This window comes from Trachemys scripta, chromosome 5 (genome assembly GCF_013100865.1).
Source record: "Trachemys scripta elegans isolate TJP31775 chromosome 5, CAS_Tse_1.0, whole genome shotgun sequence".
In the NCBI taxonomy this organism is placed as follows: Eukaryota; Metazoa; Chordata; order Testudines; family Emydidae; genus Trachemys; species Trachemys scripta.
Genome location: NC_048302.1, coordinates 60687340 through 60702913, shown reverse-complemented (window position 1 = coordinate 60702913; position 15574 = coordinate 60687340).

The window sequence follows — 15574 nt, the reverse complement described above, 5'->3', positions numbered from 1 at the left end:
TCAGAAGCCTTACAATAAAAGTAAGCCAACCCCATGAGGAAAAAAATGGTGCCCGAGAGCCATGCTGTGCATTGTTCAATGGATACTATGAGCATTTACTTTTCTGGAACTCTGCATCAGTCACTTCAGTGCATGAGTGATGGGTAGCACAAAAGTATTTTTACTGAGAGCTTTCATTCCTACTCGCTCCCAATTGCCCTAGTTCTTGCTTTGCCTTGCTGCAGCTATGGAAGCAAATGTTGGCATTTATTGATTGTTTGGTTCAATGTATCAATGTATTACAATCAAGTTTTAACTGCAGTGCAAACAACTAGTAAGAGACAGTCCCTGCCCCAAAGAGCCCACAGTCTTACAAGATTACACTCTCTCCTTTCCATCTGAAAAGAAGATTTGTGGCTCATGAATCAGAGTGTGGATGAACAAAGAAAGTTGGGCAAGAAGTGTTTATCATGCAGAGTCACTATATCTAACACCTACTGAGTCTTTGTTTGGGGTACCCTGAGGATTCTCAACAGTGATGGAGGACCATATCAAAGATAAGTTTTACTCTTTGGCATTCAGCCACTAGCTGCTTAAAATCAACTTGTGTTGAATGCACCATGTCTACAGAAAAAGGAAAAAAAAACCCTCAGGATCTTTTGTCGAAACAAATGCTTCCACCAGCTTTAACTAATGGCTTGGTCTCTCTGCACAAAGGCTTTATATCAGGATTTCAAGCTTCTTCAAAACCAGTCTCTTCCACTTAGGCATATTAGCTAGTCTAATTATTTTAAGAATACTTGTTACTCCACCACCCAAGAGTCAGTCTGTTTCCATTAGCTCAATCTTCTTCAGATCAGGGAGTTGTTCAGAGTCTGAGAAAGCCACAAAGAGCTGCTCTCCCTTGGAACACTCCCCAGACCTCCTCATTTCCATTCCCTCCCCTGAGCACTTCTCCCCCACAGCCCTTCTAGTCCACCAATCCTGTTGATGACACTCCAGAAAAACCCCACCTTGTTCCCACCAAAATCCCAGAGGAAAATTGTAACTCCTCAGATTGGAATAGTTCAGCTTAAATAGGACAAAGCTGTTTAGAGAGAAGCCTGCCTCTTTGCTCATTGCTTCAATAGAACATCCCCTTGCTGCTGAAGAAAAGGTAGCTGATTATTATATTCCTTCATCTTTCAGTCAATACCTTAACACCTGGGGAGCACTAAATTTGCCTTCTCTGCTTGTTCAGGTAAGCTCTGCCATCCCTCAGCTGTTAAGAAAAAAAAAAACCTTCAGGCACTGCAGTAGGAATGTCAGTGGCCAGAGGTCTGAGCAAGCCTTCTCTCCCCACCAAAAGGGAGAAAGTCTACAACCCCAGAAGTGCAATTACAGTGATCTTCATGAATTTTCCATATATGAGGCTTCACAGCCTCATGTTCACAGAATTGATGCAGTTGTCATTGGTAACTGCTAGCCTTTAACCTAGAGGTACTGAGTGAAATTTCCAAAAGTGCCTAAGGCTAAATTTTAGAAGTATTTAGGCATCTAAAGATGCAGACAGGCACTCTTGAAAAATCCCACTAGGTGCTTAGGTATCTAACTCACATTGTTTGGTCTTGACCTGTTTCTGGGTTAATCCTCTTTCCCATCAGCCAGCTTGTTGTTTTTTTATAGCAACAATCATGGTCACAATAGCTTTCATTGTATTCATGCCTCCCAGCATGAGTGGAGTCTTTATTTTGTTTACATTCTCTCATTGATATTACCTGCAATAGTGGTAAGCAATATAGAAATGACAAATAAGTTATTTCAATATCTTAAATGAAGGCTATCATAAGCATATAATATCTGCTAAAGGAAGAAAATTGAATTTTGCCAATAAAGCAGGTGAACTAATGGAAAAAATTTTAAGTAGCTCAGATTTTCCAAAATATGTGTGGAAAGTCATCATGTTGCCTGCATGTGCTCTGTATTTATGGATATGGAAAATTCTTTTTTGTCACAAGCTGTAACAGATGTGCACTGTATTTGAATGTAAATAAGTCCCTATAATTTACACATACATTCCTGCATGTACCCATTTGTGTACTATGGACTTAGTTTCCTTTTAAATAACCCTAGTTATTTAAAAGTAATTTAGCTCTAGGTTTTTTATTTAAAGGGTTATTTTCAATTATGTCTTCAAATTTGCAACAAAGTTGCATATAAAATCAGCAGACAAAGAGGGTACCACTGAGGTCCTCAACAGTGATGACTATGTGAACAAGGCCAGCCCACAACTCCCCAACACCACCTGCTCTAAAGAACTCCAAAACACCATACCACAATTCATCTAAGATTTTAAGGATATCAAATCCTTCTCCAGACAGCTCCAAGAGACACCTCTACAACCTCATCCCCACACAAACCCACTCCAGGGACTTCTACATGCTTCCTATGATACACAAACAAGGGAACCCAGGCAGACCAATCATATCTGCCCATGACATTCCTACAGAAGGAACATCAGTACTCTTAGAAATCATCCTTGAAGCACTCACCACATAAAGGGCTAGTTTCCCTCAGGTCACTGATGACTTCCTCTAGAAACTCTGCAACATTACCAACCTCTCTCAGAACATCATCCTTGCCACCATAGCCTCTCTATACCTCAACATCCCTCCTGAAAATAGTATTGTTGCCTGTCTCATATCTAAAAAACAAGGCATCCACCCCAAACACATTGCCAAACTCATCCATTTCATCCTCACCCTTAAAAACAATTTTACATTCAAACACTTTGTCCAGATCAAAGGCACTAGGATAGCTCCTCAACATGGCAACCTCTTCAGAGGCGACTTTGAAGAAGAATTTCTGGACAAATGTGCCACAAAACCCAATGATCTACATCAGTGATATTTTCATCCTCTGGACAGATGACTTAAACTCCGTCATAGATTTCCACCACAACTTCAACCACCACCATGCATCCATCCATCCAACTCTTTCTAGAACACTCCCACACCAGCATCAGCTTCCTGGACACCAGCATCAGTTTCAGCAATGGAACCCTACAGATAACTATACACAAGAAAACCACAGATCACCACACTTACTTTCATTGATCCAAAACTCACCCCAAACATACCAAGAAATCTGTTATCTACAGCCAGGCACTCATACCACAGAACATACTGCAAGGAGAAACTGTGGGATACACACCTTAACACACTTAAAAGTGGCTTCACCAAACAAGGGACTTTCCAGAGATCACATCATGGAACAGAGCCCCTCAAATACCTCAACAGAACATAGTTCAATATGGGTGGGGGGGAAGAAACCATTTGACTGCATATCCCTAGTTGTCACCTACCACCCCCCACTGGAACACATACAGGGTATCATTAAATTACAACCCATATTAAATTACAACCCAATATCCTGAACAATCTTTCCCGAGTGCCCTCTTTTGGCCTTCAAACCATGCCTCCCCAAAACCTTTAAGTTCTTCTTCAGAAATAAGCTCCCACAGACCAGGACACTCTAACACAAAGCAGCACCAGACCCTGCCAAAACAGATGCAATATCTTCCCTCCCCCGGCCTCCCACCTACCCACACACAAAAACCTTTCAAGATCCATCGGTCCTACACATGCCCATCACAACATACGATGTACCTCATCCAGTGCACTCAATGCCCCAACATCAATTACACTGATGAAATGAAATAGTTCATTTGAGAGCATATTGACTCACACAGAATAGTGATAAGACAAAAAAAAAAAAAAAGATATCACCTATGGGTGAACACTTACAAAACGATCACTCCGTATCTGACCTCTGTCCTCATCCTTAAAGAAAACCTGCACAACGCCTTCCAAAGAAGATACTGGGAGCTTAAGTTCATAGTTTTGCTAGACACTAAAAATCATAGACTTGATACTAGATTTATGGTTTATTAGCCCTTTTTTTGGTCCTTTGACTGCAGAGGGATTAATTGGCCACTTTACCTTGAATGGTCTTTAACCATGTGTTAACTGCTTATAAGTTATCTGTTCCATCTTGTATTTAGCTGTAACACTGAGTACCTTTCCCATACCTGAAAAAGAGCTCTGTAAGTTTGAAAGCTTGTCTTGTTCACCAACAAGTTGATTAATTAATTAATTAATTAAAAAAATTACCTCACCCATCTTGATTCTCAATATCCTGGGACAAACCTAGCTACAACATAACTGTAGAAGAGACATTCACGTTTAAAATGGGTGATTAGCATTTCTTGCCTTAACAGAAAAATTCTAAACAATCTTACAGCCTTTACTCATGTGAGTAACAATTAGTCCTTCATACAGCACTAGTGCTGTGCTGTTGAAGCCAGTGGAAATGGGGAGCTCTTAATATACAAGCACATGCACAATAATCATAATCAATAATAGAGCAATGCAAAAAGACAAACATACAAGTGACTGAGCCACACGCGTGGCTTTGAACTGCTCTGGTGTTCGGGAGATAAGTGGCAAACTTTCAGTGACTTCTTTGTAGGGGGAGGAAAAGCAAATGAAATAAATTTCAACTTTTTTTTGTTAACAATAAAGTTAATTCAATAATAACAATACATAAACCCAAGATATTGTCTGCTTGTAGAGACTATCCCAGACTAACTCCTTTCCTCAGACTTTGCTGCTCATAGAGCACTTTTCCTTTAAGGCCAGTCTGTCCAAGACCCTAACTTCCTGTCCCCAAGGGTTGTTCCCACCTTCCTTATATTCAGGTTGGGGGTCTAATGAGCGACACATGCCCCAGTAAGTCAGCACTGCACTTAGGCCTGGTCTACACTACGGGTTTAGGTTGACTTTAGCAGCATTAAATCGAATTAAGCCTGGACACGTCCACACAACGAAGCCCTTTCTTTCGACTTAAAGGGCCCTTTAAACCGGTTTCTTTACACCACCTTCGATGAGGGGATTAGCGATAAAATCGGCCTTTGCGGGTCGGAATTGGGGTAGTGTGGACGGAATTCGACGTTATTGGCCTCCGGGAGCTATCCCACAGTGCTTCATTGTGACCGCTCTGGACAGCACTCTCAACTCAGATGCACTGACCAGGTAGACAGGAAAAGACCCGCGAACGTTTGAATTTCATTTCCTGTTTGCTAGTATCTGATGGACCAGGGGAAGGAGGGAGGGCGGGAGGGAGGGCGGGCCGAGTGACGACATGGCGTACAGGTACAGGGAATTAAAATCAAGAACGGTGGCTGTGCATCAGGGAGAAACACAAACAACTGACACACAGAATGGTCCCCCCCAAAGATTAAACTGAAAACCCTGGGTTTAGCAGGCCGTTGATTTGACGGAGGGAGGGGGAAGCAAATGAATACAAAGCAAATCTATTTTTTACATCTTAAGACGACGGTGCAGCGTGACTGATAGCCCTCGGCATCTTTCTGGGTGCTTGGCAGCAAATACTGGGCGCTTGGCAGTTAGTGTATTATGATGGCCTTCAGGCCTATTGCACAATCTGCTGCTCAGGGAAGATTCTGCTAATGTGCGATGACCCAACTTGTAATAGGACGGTTACCAGTCGTAATACACCATCTACTGCCAAAAGGCAAGGGGCTGGTGCAATGCAGCCCTACAGCTGCCAGCCCCACAGCTGCCAGTCCCACAGCTGCCAGCACCCAGATCGCCGATGAAGGCTACCAGTCTACTGCACCGTCTACCGCCAAAAGGCAGTTAGCTGCTGCTGCTGTGTAGCAGTGCAGTCCCACGTCTGCTGGCACACAGATGACATATGGTGACGGGGAGCTGAGCGGGCTCCATGCTTGCCGTGATATGTTGTCTGCACAGGTAGCCCAGGTAAAAAGGCGCAAATCTATTGTCTGCCGTGACGGAGGGGGAGGGGCCTGACGACATGTACCCAGAACCTCCCGCGACACTGTTTTGCATCATCCGGGCATTGGGATCTCAACCCAGAATTCCAATGGGCGGCGGAGACTGCGGGAACTGTGGGATAGCTGTGGGATAGCTACCCATAGTGCAATGCTCCGGAAGTCGACGCTAGCCTCGGTACTGTGGACGCGGTCCGCCGACTAGAGCACTTAGAGCATTTTATGTGGGGACACACACAATCGGCTGTATACAACCGATTTCTATAAAACCGGCTTCTATAAATTCGAACTAATTTCGTAGTGTAGACATACCCTTAGTTACCCTGCAGACATCCAATGCCTATTAAAAGGATGGGGCAGCAGGAAACCCTGCCTCCTGGTTTCACTGCACTGTGCTTTGGTGGTGGCCTGAGGTACACTTGGGCCTTGTAAATCTCATAGGTCTGGCATCAAAAACAAACCAACCCTAAGTCAAGCCTTCTGAGAGAGAAGGGCGAAGGAGGTGGTATGGGCTTGTGCCATACATAGCTAAGAGTCTCACCAGGCCCTTCATGTAGATGCTGCATACCTCAATGCTTGTGGGGTGATCTGATAGGATTATAGGGCGCTGGTGCATACAAGATAATAAAATGCACTGCTTATATAAGTGAATTGCCCTGAGGCTGACCAGAAGTTAGTGATTTTAAGCTTTGGTTGCACTCCTTCCCCACAATTTTAGTTGAGGATGATCTGTTTTTACCTCTGATATAATCTATGGGGCTCTTCCTGGCATATGCTAAATCCGCTTCACTGGCAGGAGAAAGGTAGGCAAAGGACTCTTTAAATCCTGGATTTTAAAATGTAGTCAGGATGTACTCCTCCAATTCTATAACATCATCTTGTGTGTGAGGGTCCTCTTTCACTATGACTAGTGTACTGCCTTCCCCCTGCAGTGAAAACAAGGTGGCAGATCTGCCTGAAATGGACCCTCTCCGCACTTACTTGACTTCCTTAAAATGGTAAGTAGTAAGTCAATGTCTTCATATTTCTGTAAGTGATTCAAGTATATGAAATGCTATTAATGCACTCCAGAGAGGGGAAATGAGGCACAAAGCCTGCAAGTGAGAAGCCACCCTGCTGGTGCCCCTTTTTGTAGTATCTTTGAGCTTTTGTAAATGTCTCAGATCACATGCCTAATATTATAGGCAAACATTAGTGCAATAATACATTTGAGAACTATAGCTCTCTCATGCCTGTTGTTTAAACTGAGTACTGAATTCATCCAAAGATTTATACAGTACACAATGCACAATGCTCTGTGTTGTGTGGTAAAGTTATAGGGTTACATCAGGACAGTTATAGACATGATTGTGGAGAGGACAGCATGGAGACACATCACCCTAGGAAGAGCAGTGAGGTGACAACTTCAGGAAGGCACAATCTCTCCATGTTCTGCTTCTTCCACAACTGGTTTCATCCATGGGCTAGAGCAGACGGTACTTCACCCAGCCCCTTTTACAGCATCCTGCTCCCTTGGGAGGAAGCACTAGTGAGTAGTCCCAGTGCTCCCCAAATCACTGGGAGTGCAGTGACCACAAATGTGAATGGCCCATAACTAGAAAGCCTATTCACACCTGAGGAAGAGCTCTTTGAAGCTCAAAATCTTGTCCCTTCCACCAAAAGATTACCTCCCTTATCTTGTCTCTCTCACTCTGGATTGGTCAGTTATAATGAGACTCATAGCAACCCCAGAAAGTTTAAGTAGATACAGGGCCAACTGTACAAGTTAGTAGAGATACGATATGGATTAAATGCTCACCATGTTTAACAGATTAGTGATTTTGATAAAACATATTATTTGTATGTTGAATTTCCTCTAATATACCTAAGCACACATCTACGCCTAACCAGATTTACTATTTTACCCAAAGATCAAGAGGAGAGAAATTTGCTGAAGATCAAAGAAATACCTTTAACAGAATGAATGGAGCATTAAAATATAGCATAAGCAGTTCAGTAAAAGTGATAATGTCCTATATGAGCAGGCTGTTTTATTTACTGGTGTTCAATTATTATAAAAATAATTGATTCTTAAACTGTATCCAAAGCCATATTTTGTGGAAGATTTCTACAAAAATCTGCTGTAGCAGACAGATATATGTTTTCCTTCCATAAGTCTAATTCTATAGATGGGTGTAGTTTTCATATGAGTAATACTTCTTTTCCTGCTTCTAATTTATTTAATAGTTGAGATAAGAGAACCTTAACAATTAGTTTTTTTTAAACCAATGACAACTATAATCTAGCTAGCAATATTAAAGGACTGCAATATAAACTTGCAAGTGCAGTCGTATCTAAACAGATGAGCTGTAAAAACCTCAAAGAAAATGAGACAATGATTCTAACCACAATGGAAAACAAGCCTTGGCTGTGAAGAATTCCTTTCAGAAACCTTGGCAATTTTACTTTTCCAGTAATTCAGCAACATGTCATGTTAATGCCAAGGTAATCTAGGTCTTTCGGTACTTGTAAAAGTAAGGAATAATAAATGTATTATGGCCTTGTTGATTTATCCCTATTCAGTTTGTGGAGCTGAACCAGAGAAACCAACCCAGCCCAAGAAAAAGCATAAATTCTACAACTTTTTAAACCATTTCAAATAAGATTCTTTAAATAAGATTCCCCCTCTCCCCCAGAAAAGCTGTATTTACATCCTAACTCTGGGAGATAACTTCAGCTAGAGCAGGATTATGAATTAAGACACAAAAAGTCAAATATTTCCTTATGTCATGAAAATTGTGTTTGAGTGTTAAATTGCCTTGTAATGTGTGTGATCGGATAGTTGACAAACTTTTCAGTTTCACCTTCCCTGGACTTCTGAAGCAGTTCCTATCTGCTTTGTGAATCATTACTTTAGAGTTAAAAAAGTAAAGATAAGAATGTGAAATTATCAGATGTTATGTGATAGGAAAAGGTCTTTATCTGGAACAATATCCTGTGTGAAATCACACCTTTATTTTTCCAAGTAGGATCAAGTTTCTAGTACAAACAATAGCCTTTGAACTGTTGCCAAATAATTAACTTGCTAGTCTCTCCCTCAAGACTCGTTTGCTTTAAATGATGCATAAGAATATAATGGGTATCAAAAGAAAATGGTTATTTATGTGCATGTTATTTTGAGATCTTCAGACAAAAGGTGCTAGATATGTGCAAAGAGAGGGGGAGTTGCTACCAGGAAATGGCATCAGTTTAAAACCAGCCAGTTAGATCTTGTGGTTGACTAACATATTATTTACAGAAGTAGCAGTGCCCAGGAATGGTGCTCCACAGGATGATAACCACCAGTTTAGTATGTGAAATACTCAGTGGTCCAGTGGGGTGGGGTGACCACTACCCATAGGACCCTGTGGTTGAAAGTGTCCACTTTGGGCTGAGTATGATTTATCCATACTAGTCCATTTGAAATGTCATTTGTCTTTACAAATCACATCATCTGTGTCTCTGCTCAGAAAAAAGAACTAAGCCCACTTACACTATCATGACATTTTTGAGTCTCTTTTCAACCCTTGGGAATGTGAAGCAACAAATATAGTATTTAAGCTGCACTGCACTCCCCTTTACCAGTGTTTTAGGATGACATTTATGTCAATAGGAGCAGCATTCTTTCCAGTATGAAAGTTATACAGCAGATCTTGTTCATAAATATTTCCTTCTATAGAGTACCTGTAATTAATATATCACTGCTATACTAACACAATTATTTCAAGCCAGTTGGTGTATTGGGGTTAAGAGTATTGTCTTGAATATGGAGGCTCAGTTTTAAACAGTCTTGAAGGGTTGGAGAATTTTGACTCCCTCACAGGTTACTTGGAGGGCACTGCCTTGATGCAAACCTTCATCAGTGTGACCTGTGAGAGAAAGAGTATTAAGAACTGAGGGGATGAAACCTACTTTTATCTGAATGTTAGAGAAAAGGATTTATTCAGAAAGATGGATAGAAGTGTGATTCTATTGGGCAGGGAAGGCAATTCTACCCCTAGCCTTGGATTATTTTGTCCTTGAAACATTTGAATTTGCCCTCTGCCTCACCCCAGTCTCCCATCCCTGCCAGATCAAATGTATCTCATCCCTACAGTTTAGCTATATTTAGTTTGTTATTTAGTGCCTACCTGCAGTGCCTCCAGAATCTGTTTATTTTACATGAATTGCCTGCCCACCTGAAGCTGTGCTAATGTGCTCCTGAAGGTAAAAACAATCTTTAGGGATGTTTCAGATCAGCAATGGAAAGAGCAACCAATGAACATATAAAAGCTCAGGAGCTGCACAGACACAAATCAGGGATTCTGAAGAAATTTTCAAAGCCAAAAATGGCAGTTAGGCTTCAGTCACCTATTAAAAGCCAATAGCAGCTAGGTGTCTAACAGTCACTATTGCCTTTGAAAATCTCCCCCTGCACTGGGGGGAAGTGAGGATAGGAGCATTTCATTTTTAAGGAACTGGTGTGGGAGGACACAACTAAATAGAATATTAAGGCCTGTGCTATTTGGGAGTGTGATTCATTCCAGGAATTGGTGAACACTCATGAGCTGCATATGTTGCCCTTAATTCTAGTGGGACCCATTTTCATTTACACAGAGACTGCTTTACATTACACCCCCTGGGGGGATTAAAGTGGATGCAAGGTATGTTTACATCCAGTTAAGGTTTCATTGCATTACATAAGGGGGCCTTATAGTAAATAAAAGTCAGACCCTTATTTAAAAGACATTCAAGGTTGTTGGATGAAGAAACCATGGCTTTCTAGGGTTGTCCTAGGTGCTATGGCTGACCATCATACAATTTTTTAATCCTCTTTGTCTCCTGTTGGTCTCTACATCTTTAAAACTTTCCGAATCCAGTATGTTGCACTGCATTTCAGTGAAGCTGCATATACTATACATAGATTCTGAAGTCTTTGGGATAAAAGGTGCTATAAAATGTGCATAGGATATCTATGTACATAGTTGTTTGTATAAGCCTTGAAGTTTGCACTATGCTTGAAGTTGTACCGAAATCCTCTTAACAAGGGACATGTTGTCTGATGTTCTGAAAGACTATTTAAAATAACTTCTTATGTATTTTTAAAATGTTTATCTAAGCTGTGGTATCTTAAGGATTGGTGTGAAGCACAGGTTAGTTTTATTTATTTGGTTTTGGTAAGTTAAAGAATTTTTCAGTTACAGAGTAACAGAATAGCACAACCCATGCCCTGGAACTTTTTAAAAGTTAGCTGTCATTTTTAACTCATTGGATTATAGTAATTGAAAGTAGATTTTCAGTTTCAGTCCTTGGGACTTCCCAAGTGAGATTTGAAGTGCCCAATTGTGCCTTAGTGGAGGGATTATGGTTTTTGTGGCTTGGGCTGCTTTCCACAATTAAGACCCGTAGATCCATGTTACTTGGATCAGAGGGGTAGCCGTGTTAGTCTGTATCCACAAAAACAATGAGGAGTCTGGTGGCACTTTAAAGATTAACAGATTTATTTGGGCATAAGCTTTCGTGGGTAAAATACCCCACTTCTTCAGATGCATGGAGTGAAAATTACAGATGCAGGCATAAATATACTCCCACGAACTCCCACGAACATGATACAGTTCTGCGGTGATCTGGCAGCCTACTTTTACCATCTCCAACTCAAGGAATATTTTCAACACACCACTGAACAGTGCACAGACCCACAGGGACCTTCCTACCAACACTACAAGATGAAGAATTCTGTGTGGACTCCTCCTGACAGTCTAAATGACAGACTGGACTTCTACATAGAGTGCTTCCACAGACGTGCAAAGGCTGAAATTGTGAACAAACAGTATCACTTGCCATAACATCAGCCATAGAAACAACTCTGGCATTATAATCAAAGGGGCTGACAAAGGAGGTGCTGTAGTCATCATGAACAGGTTGGATTATGAACAGGAGGCTGCCAGGCAACTCTCCAACACCACATTCTACAGGCCACTATCCTCCGATCTCACTGAGGAGTACCAAAAGAAACTACACCATCTGCTCAAGAAACTCCCAGCTATAGCACAGGAACGAATCTACACAGACACACCCCTAGAGCTCCGACCAGGAGTATTCTATCTGCTCCCCAAGATCCATAAACCTGGAAACCCTGGATGCCCCATCATCTCAGGCATTGGCACTCTCACAGCAGAATTATCTGGCTATTTGGACTCTCTCCTCAGATCATACGCTACCAGCACCCCTTGCTATCTTCAAGACACCACTGACTTCCTGAGGAAACTACAATGCATTGTTGATCTTCCTGAAAACACCATCCTGGCCACCATGGATGTAGAAGCGCTTTACACCAATATTCCACACAACAAGCTGTCAGGAACAGTATCCCTGATGAGGTCACAGCACACCTGGTGGCTGAACTTTGTGACTTTGTCCCCACCCACAACCATTTCAGATTTGGGGACAACTTATACCTTCAAGTCAGTGGCACCGCTATGGATACCCGCATGGCCCCACAGTATGCCAACATTTTTATGGCTGACTTAGAACAACACTTCCTCAGCTCTCATCCCCTAGCACCCCTTCTCTACTTGCACTACATTGATGACGTCTTCATCATATGGGCCCACGGGAAGGAAGCCCTTCAAGAATTCCACCTGGATTTTAACAATTTCCACCCCATGATCAACCTCAGCCTGGACCAGTCCACACAAGAGATCCACTTCCTGGACACTACAGTGCAAATAAGTGATGGTCACATAAACACCACCCTATACCGGAAACCTACTGACCACTATACTTAACTCCAGATTCCATCCAAGACACATCAAACGATCCATTGTCTACAACCAAACCCTAAGATACAATTGAATTTGCTCCAATCCCTCAGACAGAGACAAACACCTACAAGATCTTTATCAAGCATTCTTAAAACTATAATACCAACCTGGGGAAGTGAGGAAACAGATTGAAAGAGCGAGATGGGTACCCAGAAGTCACCTACTACAGGACAGGCCCAACAAAGAAAATAACAGAACACCACTGGCCCTCATGTACAGCCCCCAACTAAAACCTCTCCAGCACATCAACAAGATCTACAACCAATCCTGGGAAACAATCCCTCACTCTCACAGACCTTGAGAGGCAGGCCAGTCCTCCACAGCCTGTAGCAAATACTCACCAGCAACTACACACCACACCACAGAAACACAAGCCCAGGAACCAATCCCTGTAACAAACCCGGTTGCCTACTCTTTCCACATATCTACTCTAGCAACACCATCAAAGGACCCAACCACATGAGACACACCATTAGGGCTCATTCACCTACACATCTACTAATGTGATATATGCCATCATGTGCCAGCAATGCCCCTCTGCCATGTATACTGGTCAAAACAGACAGTCTCTATGTAAAAGAATAAATGGACACAAATCAGACATCAGGAAAGGTAACATAGAAAAGCCAGTAGGAGAGCACTTCTATCTCCCTGGACATTTTATAACAGATTTAAAAGTAGTCATACTTGAACAAAAAACTTCAAAAACAGACTTCAAAGAGAAACTGCAGAGCTACAATTCGTTTGCAAATTTAACACCATTAATTTGGGCTTGAATAGGGACTGGGAGTGGCTGGCTCACTACAAAAGCAATGTTTCCTCTCTTGGTATTGACACTTCCTCATCAATTATTGGGTGTGGACCACATCCACCCTGATTGAATTGGCCCTGTCAACACTGGTTCTCCACTTGTAAGATAACTCCCTTCTCTTCATGTAGCAGTATATTTATGCCTGCATCTGTAATATTCACTCCATGCATCTGAAGAAGTGTGGTTTTTTACCCATGAAAGCTTATGCCCAAATAAATCTGTTAGTCTTTAAGGTGCCACCAGACTCCTCATTGTTTTTACGTTACTTGGAGTTGATACTTCCATTATATAATTTTGAGTAGTGATTGAGCATCAAAAGCACAAGCTAGTCCTACAAGTTTACAGATCAGCAGATTCATAGATGTTAAGGCCAGAAGGGAATATTATGATTATTTAGCCAGACTTGCAACATAACTGAGGGGATACACAGTAACTATTTGTTGTTTGGGTCAATTAACTCACTGATTTAAAATCTGTATAATATATCTATTAAATGTTTACAGATTCTCTAGAGTGCTATCTTTTCAGCTACTTAAAAGACAGCACAACCAATGTACAAGTGCTTTAAAGCCCTAAAGCTCAAACTGATGCAATACCTGGCATGAGAGGGCCCAGCTTCCATATCCATAAGGTTCCCACTTGGGGAACCAAGGCTAGCAAATGGATAAGTGATTTCAGAACAAGCTGGGACATATCCCATAGTAATCTGCTCCACTGTGGAAATAAGAATTGCTTTCTTTTGAAACTATTGTCCCTACATTTCAATGTTAAGTTTCTTGGCACTGGCTCTACTGGTCTTTCAGTTTTACTGTGGGAGTACTATTTTCAGTAATTGAGACATTATATTTAGTTTTCTAGTGTTAAACCGAGACTTAGATTCTGAGGAACATGGTCCTGTACAATTCTCGGATAAATCTGAAAAAAAAAGTCAAAGAAGTGGGGAAAAGTGAGATGGAGTCACTCACTTGTTCATGACAGTATTTTTTTTTTTTGTTTAAGATCTTAATCCAAAATAAATCTCTAGGATCCCCATCACATTAACTCAAGTTAGGCAAATGTTGTGACACTCCTTTTAGCCTCATTTATGATCTTGCCTAATATCTTAATTTCTCCAGGAGGTGTAAATATATAACTTGTTGCCACAGGGGCATGCACAAGGGGGGGATGGGGCTCCCCCAATAATCATCAGGGCACAGAACTTTTCCAACCCCGGGATGGGAGAAGGCAGAGTGAGCTCCTGCTGGGGTCCGGGGACACAGAATGTGCCTCCCCAAGGGGGTCAAAGTTAAACCTCTGCACACGCCCTTGCCAGTACACTTAAAATTGTTTATATTTATTTCAATGTCTGCCCTAACTGAAGATACATTTTTTTAATCATATGTACAATGGTAGTGTTTTCATTTTGTCATCTTCCCAAAAGATCAGGTCTCCAGATTCACCTGGCTTCAGGTTTAGTCTGCAGATACTCCCTGTAGGAATTGGGTCATATACCATAAGTAGCTTGTGAACCCTTTAGTGACCCTCAATGTCTGTGTTCCTGAGGCCCTCAGAATCTAACCAGAAAAACAGGGTTTATATGAATTTGAACAAACCTTGCATGTTGTGTATGATTAGTAAACAGTTATTTGGGTCCCACTTGCCCATGTGGTTCCTTCATATGTTGTGCAAGAGATATACACTGAAAGGGAATGGTTAGACACAAAAATAACTTAAATGAGTACACATTGAACACTAAGATATTACACTATCGAAAAAGGTTAATCAGAAGGAAGAATTTTGAGTGCAAATTAATAGTAATCTTCAATTAGATATACCATGCATAGCTGCAGCCCTAAGTGTTTTAGGAGCCTCTTGTTTATTGGTTTTTACATAGCACTTTAGCTAAATAAGAGATCAACATTCAGAATCCAGCACTCGTGAATATGTGGATTTTAGATATTCCCCAATTGCTTTTGGATCTACAGACTAATCAGTGTTGTGTGTAATTAATATTCCTCTTGTTGTACAACAGGGAACTTTTACTCTGATTGCTTCTGAAATTTCAAAGCACCAAAGGATCACTTCAGTGCATGAAGAAACTGAGACTATGAAATGTAAGTTAATTGGTTT